At 54.6% G+C, this 12,882-nt stretch overlaps 1 pseudogene; it reads right to left on the bottom strand.

Moving 5' to 3' along the window:
• Positions 1 to 12,882, bottom strand: part of LOC102545890 (ubiquitin-conjugating enzyme E2 variant 1 pseudogene) — a 61,105-nt pseudogene that overhangs the window by 41,613 nt on the left and 6,610 nt on the right.

The raw sequence follows: 12,882 nt of genomic DNA, 5'->3' as shown, positions 1-12,882 counted from the left end.
ACTGAGGGCTGTGACTCATCGACCACACACGATACTTAAAACCTGAGACGGCATTCCTACCACACACCTACTCTTCTTCATGAGTTGTTAACCCTCCGTTCTTTAGACCAGCATTTTCCATAGGGTATTAAGAAGTTTGGGTAGGGAGTATCTTTGAAATAATCACGTATTCCCCCCCCCCATTATTTCTTGCCTCTATCTTACCCCCTGTCTTAAGCTGTCTTAAGAGACACATCATTTCCTCAGAGAACAGAAGTTACACAAGAATATGAGGAATAACAGAGCTGTTTGTTGCCTGTGAGTTTTAAAACATTCAGTTTTGCAGGAAACAAAAACACTTCATGGCATTAAGATTCAGGTGGGAATCTCATGGGGAAAGCCCCCAACAATGAGGCGTATAGGACATTTGCACCATTTTCTGAATAGAAACCAAGAGAAATCAGGAAGGCCTCACAGAACAGCTAAATCGCATCTCTAGGACAGAGCCTGGTAGAGTCACACAGAACTTCTTGCACCTCAACATGGAACAGATCAGTGAAATGATTCCATCAATCTGAGAACAGTAGGGAAGGAATAAAGTCACTGGACGTGATGACACATGTCCCAGCAACAGTTGTGCAGGCCAGCTCCCCAGGTCCAGACAACAACTAGAAAAGCTCAGCAGGCGCCCAGCGTACACAGATGACACAGAGGGCCAGGTAAGCATCATTCCACAACCCACCACCTCCTAACTCCTTGGCAGTAGAAGACTCAAAACAACAGACACACTCATGGAGAAAACGGAGAGACCTTGCATGGCTACCAATTTGGGAACAAAGAATTAAGCTGTAAATCAAGTGAGTTATTTAAAATTACAGACCAGTCCCCATCTTACATATATCAGTTCATAGTCAGACTGGCACAAGTATATGGGAAACGCGGTCCCCGCACCGTTTTCCTAGACAGTGTCCCATGGTCGAATAGGTTTGGGAAATGCTGTCTTTTCCTTTAGGACATCAAAATGCCCAATAACATATTAATGTCTTAAAGAAGACCCACAGTACAGACACCCAGTATTTTCCCCATTTATCTGACCTAGGAGAGCCTTTTGGAGAAACTCTGTTCATGAATGATCCTGGGAAGACATATTAGTAAGCAGTGCTCTCAATTTATCTTAAGTCAGTATTCTGCTGTTCCACTCACCTACTCAAAAACCTTCAATGAGTTTCAATGGATCTTTAGATTTGCTTTTCAGAAAAATTTCTTTTTTAAGAGCCTCCACAATGCAATCTGCCCTGGTCATCAGATGTCACTGTTTCGCTGTGTAGCTCCTTTACTTTAGCTAAGACAAACTCTTCACTTTCCTTAACAAGCTACATTCATGTTGCTAAGTATATTCCTCAACCCCCCTTGGTCTCTACACGCCCACAAACTAGGTGGCCATCTGGGTTCTACTCTCCCAGAAATGTCACATAGCTGCCCCTGACCATCTCAGCTCAAAGTAGCTGTTCTCTGATAATGCACGAGCATGTCACCCTGTTACAAGTCGCCTTCTATGGTGCTTTGCCGCGGCAGGAATTATGCCAGTATGTTTACATATCATTCAACAAATCCAAACTCCTGTGGTGAATGATTGTATTTTGCGTTAGTTTTGTATTACTTTCAGTGGCTGGCTAAATGTCTACCCCTAAAAATGAATGAACATGTGCACTTTTCTGAGAGGAGAAACTTTTCACACATTGGGAATGACTGCAAATTTTAAAACTAAAGAGGCAGAACACAGCACACACAGAATTTCAGTGGGCAGCAGTAAGACATCAGTCTAAGTAAGTTAGTTTGTTAGAGAGCCCGTCACAGTGTTTACTATTCACAAGTCCTGGGAAGTACTGTTTCTATTCATCATGTAAAAAATGAGGTATTGGTGTGATGTATTTGGGAAGAATTGTATCCCTGTGTGAAATTTCTATTAAATAGCAACAATTCCACAATGAAAGGGATAAAAACCAAGGCGGGACAATGCACCTGTCAGATGTTGAGCCAAGAAAAACATGCAAAAGTCCCTCAAATCTGAAAAGGAGATACAAATCACAGTAAAGAAAAGCTGGAATTCAACTACTTTGTCCAATGCAATTCCTACAGGATATTCTTGCCATGGGAACATAGTTAATAAATGTTCCTTTCACCCTCAGGACACTCAAGCACAATACATCCTTGGAAAAGTCAATTTACTACTTTTATGAAACATGCTACAAACTGAAAAACTGTACAACGACCAAACTGTCTAATCTAGAATGAATGTAATGCAATTAGACTTTCTGATAGTGGTCTTTATCACTCCTCCTAAGATCTGTGTAATCATCCGTAAACCTGCACTTTGTGGTGTAATTACAGTTAAACATTCTGAAAATTGTATTCCAAAAAGAAAGCTATTCATACGGTATTTTTATCTGAGAAAACTAATTTTCTTCATGGCCATTAATTACTGTGATATACTCAATGGTATATATATGTGTGTGTATATATATATATATATATTCCACTCAATATACACATTCAATAATATATTCACATATTATAATCATGTAATATATCAATAATATATTCACATATTATACAATATATGTTATACATAAATATACATATATATACTTACACACTCAACTTTTTATTCCATAAAAGCAACATGTAAGAACGTGGGGGATAGAGCATGCAGTTGTACAAAAAGCCATCTTTTTCCAGAAAACATTAGGCGTTGTCTTTCCTATTTCTCTGTAACTCCTTCTATTCTGGCCAAATGAGCCACGAAGTACTCTAAAGATCTGTATTCAATGGTGACTGTTTTCCACTTTTACACTTTTCATGCCCGCAGCATAACTGGTGGTAGGAAGAAACTGATTTCTCTTCGGCCCTAGACCTAAATGTCAGTATTCATTTGGTTCCCTTAGCCTTTCCAAAGAACAAAACCATTCCTCTGTCACATGAAAGAAACACTAGCAAACAAAACTGTCAAAAGAGAGATAAAATTCCCTAAAATGGAAAAAGAAACTACTTTGCACACTGGGAGTTTTTCCAAAACGTAAAGGAATGAGACTAGTAGAGGGGTGGTGGGAGGTGTCGGCACCAGTCCGATCCGGCCCGGCCACAAGATCAGCCTTCCGGGGGGGATCGGCAACCAGAGTGCTCACCACCCACCCTGGTGCTGCCCCCTCCACACCTGCTGTTCTCTTGCCTGCTCACTGCTTAACCCAAAGCCACTCAGCTCAGCTGGAAGCAGCATAACTGCAGGTGGACCTGCCCCTGGGCAGGGGGAGGGCCTGTAGGGGGTGGGGGGCGGCTGCGGTCAGTCTGGGGAGCAAAGGGGTCTAACTCGGGGTTCAAGCAGGGAGAGGGCAGAGCCTGGGGACTTCGGGACACAGACAGACATCTGACGAGTGATGGACCATCCCTGCAGCCATCAGGACAAGGCTTGTCACTGTAACGGGGACAGGGAAGGTATGGATCCCGAGGCCAAGGACCCCCGATGTTGGCTGTGTTGGAGGCACAGACAGCGGCAGCGGACTCTGAGGGCTTCACAGGTTTCCTCTGCTGGAAGGGCACCTGCGAGCGCTTGAGAGGAGCCGAGGCCTCACCTGCCTGCACACCTGGCTGCCTTGGGGAGGAGAGTGGGGAAGGGCAAGGGGGCCAGGATCTGGGGGGATTTGGGAGGGGCAGCCCCAGGCTTTCTGATGCACAGAGCATCCTGCTAACTAGACTGGCACTCGCCATCTGCCTCTACAAGGACTGGATCATGTTGCCAACTGCCAACTAACTCTGCTTGGATTCAACTGTGAGCCACTGCAGCCTCTGACCTCCGACACACCCTGAAAGGACTTCAGGATGGAGCTCAGGAATGAGGCGCTCTGTGCTCTGGGAACACTGGTGGAACAGGCCTTCCGATAGATGTTTTCATGAGATTTTATGAGCCTAAATTCTTGTGTCTCCTCCAACCTAGAAAAACACTAAATTCATCAGTGGTGACAACTGCTTTCCCTGATGAGGAGCTAGCCTCTGCCTATATGTGTGCTTGACTGCACACACAACCCCCTCTTCACTGAAACCACATGTAACACCCTGCTCTCCCCTGCCTCCTCAGAACAGCTTCTCACAGCTCTCTGGGGTGCTGTCTCCCAGGCTGTAGTCCTCATTTGACCCCCCAATAAAACTTACCCCACAACTCTCACGTTGTGTGGTTTTATTTCAGTCGACAGTCCCTAAATAGACTCAGTGGTGGGGTCATGGGGATCCCCAGGCTTATGGCGCCCAGCCCAGGAGACCCCACAGGAAGATGGGGCAGGGGTCTGGGTGCCCCCCGGAAGGTGTCCCGTGATCAGGCAGGACTGGCCCCCATGGTGGTGGAGGGTCAGCTACGTGGGCAGGGGGTGAGTTCGGTAGAAGCGGGAGCAGAGGACGTGCAGACTCTGAGGTCTGCTGCCCTCGCTCTCTTAGGCCCTTCAATACCTGCCGACCCCCTGCCCTACCCGCTTGATAACACGGTCCCAACTCCCAGTCCCGTTACCTCTAACACAACCACAGCACCCTGAGCATGGTCTGCCCCCCGAAATGCTATTAGCCCACCCACCTAACAAATGGTCCTCGGGATCCTTCATGGAGGCCACTGGGACAAGGACATTTCCAAACCATGTAACCTGGGGCTGACGGACGCTGGGCAGAGGGCCGCAGGGCAGGTCCTCACAGAGCGGTCACCTGCAGGTGGCGTACAGGACCTGGGAATGGGCTATGTGTCAGGAGAGGCTTAGCAGCAGGCCTCACATGGCTGGACCCCCTCTCCTGGGAACATCCCTCTATGGCCACACTGCTGTCACATTTGACCTAGTCCCCTGCAATCAAGCAATAGTCCACCCCCTACTTGGGGGACATTCATCTACAAGTCCTTAGGGAGGCCACTGCCTGCACGAGGCTGACATCATCCTAGGCATTGGCGGCCATGGAGGGAGCAGGTGGCGGCGAGGGTGATGCTCACTCATAGGGGCCCCTTCCCCACCTACAATAAGGCACATCCCAGACAACACTGGGCCCCACCCAGCAAGGGAGAAGCTGCTGTCCTCCCCGCCTTCCACTCTCACTCGTTTCCACGTTTGTATGGCCGACCGCAGCAAGGACTGCTCCTGGCCCGGCACCAAGGCAGAACAGAAGTGACCTTGCACTTGCACCTGTTGACCACTTCCAGGCTCGGGGTGGATGCCCTGGGTTTCCATCCTGCCTGCAGGATGCCACTGTTCCCCCTGTGGGCTGTGGTCCCCACAAATGGGAGTCCCCTTGGGCTGTTGTCCCCCACACGATCTGGTCCCCTAGGAGCTGTGGCCCTCCCTGCCCTCTGAGGGGCTGGGTCTGCATTGCTGTCTCCCGTGGTCCCGCAGCCTGCATCCCGTGCCTTGAGAGCAGGCCCTCCCAGGACCAGCTGCTTACAAACTCCGGGGGAATAGAACTTTGCCAACTCACGGCACAGGGCATCCCACCACAACAAGCACCTCCTCGACCATCCGGAGACCCCAGTGCCCAAGGCGGCCTCAGGGCACAGGCTGCTGAGGCCGTGGTGGCGTCTGCGTCCCCACGCTCAGCAGGCCTGCTCTGGAGACTGGTCCTGACCGGGGGTCCTACCCTCTGGGGGCCAGCAGCTGGGCCAAGTCACCAACCAGCAGCCGAGAGCCCAACAGGCCAGCCCGGAGGCCACCATCCTCCTCATCCTCAGAGCAGGAGTCTGCGGCTGGCCGACCCTAGGGTCAAATCCCAGCTCAACTTCTCACGGTCCAGGCCTGGACACTGTCTCACCTTCCTCCTCCTGTGGAGGGAGGGACCCGGAAACCACCTTTTCTGTCAGCTGAAGGCTTCTGGGAGGGTCAGGAGGGGACAGCACCCTGAGGCCTGTGGGGAGGGGAGCCGGGCTGGCTGGGGCCTGCAGCCTGGCAGGTTCCCAGACAGCACTGGCAGGTCTGCAGAGCACCAGGCTGCCCGCTGCCGGCCACCTCCCGGGAGTACATGAGCCCAGGCTACTGGCTGCCCCCCAGGGCTCCTGCTCTGAGGACTAATTAGCTCATCAGTCTCGCAGAGGAGAGGGCAAGAAGCACTGCCCACTCTGCTGAGGGGTTCAGGCAGGATCTACCCCTGCAGCCTCAAGCCACAGGGGTCACCAGGAGGCCTCCACCCCTGGTCCAGAGAACCAGCTGATCGGCTGGCGGCCCAGGAGGCAGGCAGCTGCTGGGCTCACTCAGAACCTACAGGACGGCAACACAGTCCCCCCGGCCAAGGCCTCTCCCCTATCCAGCATCCCCTGGGTCTGCAGGCCCTGGTGACCAGAATCAGGGGAAACATGCACGGACTCCTGACCTTCAGCACATGGACAGGAAGCTTCTCCTTGCCCCCTCCCCCATCTCAATATTAACACCTTTCTGTGCAGTTTGTCATTTAGTATTGGAAATAGTCCACAGCTCAGCTGTGTAGATATAGAAACTGAGGCTCAGAGAGGTGATAGGACTGCCAGACGCCACACAGCAAGACAGTAGGAGGGGAAGAATTCCACTTTTTATATGTCTCACCAACTCACATCCCCTCCACCCCACCAAAGCCTACAACATCTGAGCTGTAAAATCAGGACTGGGAAACCCAGACCTGAAAGGGACCCTCAAGGATGGCCTAGCACCCAGACCAGGTGGAGGGGGGCCTCCCTAAGGCCAATTCCACACCAGGGCAGAGCCCCATCAATGGAGGTTTCCCAGGCCATGTGCAGAGCCTTCCAGGCTTCCCTGGGCTTCAGCCAAGGACTGGCCCCAAGTAGGACATGTGGGTTGTGGTCTCTGACCGGAGGACCCTCACTTGTATCTTAGGCATAACCTGACCTGGCAAAGGTCCTTCCTGCTGCAAGGGACACCTGTTACCATTGCTGCAACACAAGCAGCTCCTTCCTTCCTCGAGCACACAGGGACTGCTCCCACACGTGGGAGACCATTTGATGCCTCTTGTCTGGACTTCATAAACTTGCAGTGCTCTGGTCATGCATCCAAGCTCCCACTCCTGGGTTCAGACCTGAGGAATCTATGTCAGTGACATCTGCTCCTCCCTACTCCCCAGGTTCAGGGTGACACAAGGAGCTGGGGCATGGGCTCCTCCCAGCATCAGGAGCAGGGAGCCCCACCCTGCATGAGAGGAGGTTGTAAGGGATCTAGGACCCCTCAAATCAGAGCTCCCAGACAAGAGACTGTGCTTTTCCCATCAGACCAAAGTTTACAGGGAGGCCCAGCCACTGCCCACCCGTCTGCAAGCCACCAGTTCCTCACTACAGGCTCCTCCAAACCTGCTCTGGCCAAAGCCCCCATGTCACAAAACCCCCTATGTCACGACACTTCAGGGATAACCACCTGTCCCTTTTGCTCCACTTCTGAGCTCTTCTTCTGCCCTCAGTCAGCACCCCAGGGCCTGACCGTCGGCTGAGACCCGAGTTTCCTCTGATGCTCCCCAGCCCTCGGATCCCTTGGTCAGTCCTGAATGCAGCAAGCAACCTTCTTCCACCCCCATGCCACGCCCATCCACCCATGCGCTCCCTGGACAGCCGGTCTCCTGATTCCACATCCCTGCATGCCAAGTTGTCCTTGAAAGCGTGCTAGGCCAGTAACTGCTATGGTAAGCTGTCCCTCTGCTAGCTATCTGAGGCCTGCACACCCGCCAGCTGCATACCACCCGTGGGTCTTCCCACCTCTGCCCCGTTCTCCCACTATGTGATGGACTTATGTTCCTGCTGGCATCCTCCGTTGGGAGTGGGGGACCGGGATCTGGCTTGCTCAGCCCGTTGCCTGAACCCCAGTAGGGGCAGACTGCCCAGCGAACACTTGCTATGGAGGGACAAGTGAGGCCCCGCAGCCGGGCAGCATGGCCCCTTTCTGCCCCTGCAACCTAGTGGCAACCTCCAGGACCCCTCCCTCCTTCCTCCCTCTCATACCCATAGACTCATCAGCAACGAGCCGTCCTGTCAAAATGCACCACGACTCTCACTGCTGCTTTCCAATCCATGGTCACCACCCTGGTGGGACCCACTGCCGGCCTCCGCCCTGCCTGCCTCTGCCTGTCCCCAGCTCACTGTCGTCATTGGAAATATGTCAGGACACATGCTCTCTCAAAACTTTCCTGCAGCTCCCTCCTCATTCAGAGCAAAGGTCATGCTGCTCTCAGGGACCCCACAGGCCCCAGGGACTGGCCCACCTTCCCTGACCCTCCCCACTTTCCCTCTCGAGTACACCCATCCAGCCACACTCACAAGGGAACCCCAGCTCCCTGCAACCCCACCCTCGGAGACCTGCCTCCTTCCGACTTCAGCCCCTGTGCGGGGCCACAGCCTTACCCTGGGTCCCAGGTGAGGTCGCCCAGAGAAGACAGCCTGGCTCCTGTCACCAGCTGCCAGAAGGCAGTAGCCTGGCCCCCACCCAGCTCAGAATGCCCCCCCCAGGGGACCTCCCCTGGGGCCCTGGTGTGTCAGAGACTGGGAGGAGGCTCAGCCTGCGGCTCCGCTGCCCTCCTGCTAACTGCAGAGCTCCCTGCTGGTCCAGCCCAGCCGAGGCCACTGCTGGCCACTCAGGGCCAAAGTGCCTCCCCTGTAAAGAAGGCACACATCTTGGCCCCACGTGCTGTTCAGGGACACAACAGGGATACAGGGCTCAGCACAGGGCCCGGCACGCTCATGGGAGATCAGGGGACAGTAACACAGACTGTGTGTGCAGAGTGCAGCCTACCTGCCTGCCCACTGAGCCTGGGCCTTCTTGGCATTCAGGATGCCTCCTGCAGGCCCACGAAGCAGGGGTTATTTTAGGACTGTGTGCATCAGGGCCCCCTGGGGTTTCATGGGCTAATTCATACTGGAGTGGGAAGGACTCCTATCTGTCCTCCCACACAGCACAAGGAAGCCAAAGTGGGCCAGCTAGCCCCGCTGAGGGAACAGGGAGTGGGCAAGGTGTCTCTCTAGGCACAGGCTTCTAGGAGCCCCTCAAAACTCCTCAGCTGGGCCTTTGGGCTCCCGAAATCACCCATGCCAGCTACAAGCCCCGCTAAATCGCGCTTCACATCTCCACGGTGCCAACCGCCCACCTCTGCCTATCGACTTCCAACCCACAGACCAAGGCTTGTGCTGGGTTGCCTCCTCCAGGGAACCCACCTGGAGAAGCTGGGAGTTCTGAGTACTGCACCTGGCTCCTCCAACAGCTCCTGCCCGGCTGCTGGGCTGGGCTCCCTGCCTGGGGCCCACCTCCCGCTGCAGCTGGAGCTCCTCAGGGCTCTCAGGTCCCTCCCGCATCCCTGGTGGCCCCGCCCCCACACAGGACAGCTGGGATGGAGCCACTTGGGATTCAGAACACAGGGGCCCTCTCCTGCCTCCAGGCCTTCATCTTGGCCGTTTCCTCTGAGCACATCCCCTTCTGTCCCGACTGACTCAGCTTCATGCTTCAGGGCTCTCCCGAGGCTCTGCCATCTCCTGGAAGCCTCCTCTATCCCCCACTCTGTGCCCAGCTCCCCTCTGACCACTAGTCTGTGAGAACTCCCCTCCCCGGACAGGCCCATGTCTGCTTCCCCAGATCAGGGCCATGTCCTCTCTGTAGATGGCTGGGGGCTATGCTTGCGAACCAAGGGGACCCTGGGGGGTGGAAATCTGCCTGACTTAGGTCTTGCTGAGTGAGCTGCTGGGTGAGAGCCATGCACCCTCATGCCTGTGTCCCTGCCCATGGGGGTGGGCTCTCCAGGCACTGACAATCTCTAAGGCTCAATGAGCATCCACGGGTCTGTGATCAGGGCAAGGATTCTCATGTAGCCCAGGATGCCAATCTCCTGGCTCCCACCTGGTGCCTGCCACGCTCTGAGTCAGAGCTTCCAGCTGCAGGCCTGCCCCAAGGCTGGAAACCTGGCCATCCTCGGGGTCTAGTGGCTCTTCACCTGACCCACCCCACCCACTTGGATAGGGCCACAGAGGCCCAAGGCAGCCTGCCAATTAGAGCAGGGCCCCTGCAGAAGTGGGGCACCTCAGCTCCCCATTCCTGCAAGCAAGTGGGCTGCAGTGGGGGAGCCAGGGTCCCGACAACACCAGGACACCTGCTGACTATGCCCAGCTGAGTGGCTTGCACCCCTGCCTGGCCCTTTCCCCTCACTCAGACCTTCACCTGGTGCACGTCTGGCCCGCCTCTGTCGGGCCTGCCACCTACTCATGCCAGCTGTCGGGCCTCAACACCCACACCCCATCACACTCCAACCAGCTCGACCTCAAGCTGATAGGTCACTCAGCAAGTACATCCCTGGCCTGCCTGGTCAGGCTCCATGCTGGGTGCTGGGCACCTGCACAGGTGCCAGTAGATCCCAAACCTCCCCACCCATGCCAGCTCAGCTCTGTCTCCTCCAAGACACCTTCCCAGACTGCGAGACCCCATGAGCTCTCCCCTCTGACTTCCCACCCAGCCCCCTCACCTACTTGGCCTCATTAACTGCCCGGGGTGTGTCCTGGTTCCCATGAGGAAGCGCCTTCACACTGTAACAGAGAACAAATCTGACTCCATATAGGGACTACTCCTTCAGTTTTAACTACTGTGTCTTGTTTTCCAGGCTTAGCCTTGCTTGTTCATGTTTCCTGAAACAATGTTGCCTTTAGCTTGAAATAGACAGGAGAGCCTATTCTTAGAGCTCTGACCTTTAAGGATGTCAGTGCTTCTGCACTCATGTAGAGATGGCAAGTTGCAAAATAGAGAATAAACTTTCTTTTGTTGGAGATTTAAAGGAACACCAAGGCCTGACCCACATGGAGGGCTGCAAGAACAAAGCATTCCTACAGCAAGAAGTTTGCAACAATGAACCCCACCCACTCGTGCTCTCTTCTATTTTTTTTTTTTTGTATAAAATGAGCCTGTATTCTGACTTGAGCAGGATGGTTCTCCAAGACACTGCTCTGCCATCCTCTCGGTCAGCTGGCTTTTCGAATAGTCACTATTCTTTGCCCCAAAACCTCGTATCCCACTTCACTGCCCGTCAGGCAACGAGCAGAACGACTTTCGACTCTGTAACAATTTCCCCGAAACTGCTGAGATGACCCCCCAACACCACCTTAACTGTCACCACAGCCTCCACCATCACGGCTCTCACTGAAACCACCACCAGCGCCACCACCACCACCGTTACCATGGCGAGCACCCCACAGCTGTCCTGCACAACCCCCAACTGGGCAGGCATCCTCCCAGAGCTGCCCTGCACTGTTCCCCAGACTGTCCAGCAGATCCCATTAGCTCAGGGCTATCCACACTCACTGCCTACGCTGACTGCCAGGCCCACCCCTGACACTCAAGTCACTTGTGAACACCCCACTCAGGACTGCACGCCCCCATGACTGACACGGGGCCCACAGGGGTCGGAAAACACAGGGACCAGACGCAGCCAGACGCAGCCCTGCAGGAGACTCCTGTGCCCTGAACTCCACCCGGGAAAGCTCCCCACACCCAGATGCCACCTGCTCCTGCCAAACCAGTGTATCCCGACCCTCACGCACGTGTCTGTGCTGGTCCCACCACACAGGACCCCGCCCCAGCCCTGTACACACCAGGGCCACCACTGGCCCGGCAGCAGCCAACAGTGCCCTTTAGCCAGCACGGGAGAAATCGGGCTGGGAACTGGCAGCCTCTGACAGTGAGCTGGACACCCTTCCACTTGCCCTCCTTGGCCTGCCCCTAACTGCACTCTCCAAGGAAACAAGGGACAGGGACGGGGCAAGGCTGTTAAAGGGACCAGGACATGCACTTGGGTGAGGACCCCAGGGAGGGGGCTGGGCCTGGGTCCTGAGCATCCCCCAGGACAGCTGCATCCAACAGGGCTGGGGTCTGCCCAGGCAGGGAGAGAGCACAGCCTGGCATGACCCACGCGGCCACCCTGGGCCTGTCAATGGCACTGCGTGTCCCCGTCTCCTCAGCCAGGTGGCTCTAAAGGTGCCTGGAGTGGAGTCAGGTTTTGAGAAAGTACCCAACAGACTGTGCGGGAAGGTCACACCCTCCACCAGCCAGTCCCAGTGTCTGCTCTGCCAGCTCAGTGAGGGTGCCAAGTGCCACTAATTAGGGAAAACCTGACCCAACGGAACAGGAGCCACTTGAAGGACTTCTCAGAGTTACAGTTGCCGAGCACGTCGATCCAGGAGAACAAGACACAGTGGGTATGGAACTGTGTCCTTCCTGGAGCTGACGTGGGATTAGCGTCAGGCAGAACACCTTCTGAAACACTAGCATAGCAGGAGGAGCACCGTGCAGGGTGTCTGGCCCAGGCATGGCCTGTACGACGTCCCTACGCTGGGCCTCACCTCCACCGTTTTCAAGTGATGGCACAGCAGATGATTTCGAAGGATCTTGCCAGCTCTCACTTTTGTACTCTATGTAACTCTGGGTTATTTTGTTTTTAAATGGAAACTGCACAACACATGCAGCCGCCATGAGTGAAAGACCCAGCGAGCTGTCCGATCAGAACCACAGGAATGAACTCCCTGCATGCGCTCCTGGCCCTCCTTAACAGCGGCACTAGTCCATCCTTCCTGGGGCCGTCCTCCACTCACCCACCCAAACATCTGGGAATTCTGCAAAGATCCCCCTTTCCCTTCCTAATGGCCCTACTCCCGGGGCCCTCACTGCCATCGGCCAAGCTGGTGAAGCGGTGTTGGGGGAACGGGGCGTCAGCCCTGTTGGGAGAAGTCACCTCATGTGTACATGTTGAGCCCGTGTGTGTAAGTGTGTGTGTACAACTGGTCATCAGACAGGCAGGGGTATTGTGCTGTGGGTGGAAACCTCTGACTCAGACTTTCCAAGACGAGCATGTCACATGGCTGACAGTTGCACATGGCTGGAAGAGGGG

Source organism: Vicugna pacos, chromosome 24 (genome assembly GCF_048564905.1).
Source record: "Vicugna pacos chromosome 24, VicPac4, whole genome shotgun sequence".
NCBI lineage: Eukaryota > Metazoa > Chordata > Mammalia > Artiodactyla > Camelidae > Vicugna > Vicugna pacos.
The sequence above is the reverse complement of the archived record's forward strand: the minus strand, read 5'-3'. Positions and strand labels throughout refer to the sequence as shown.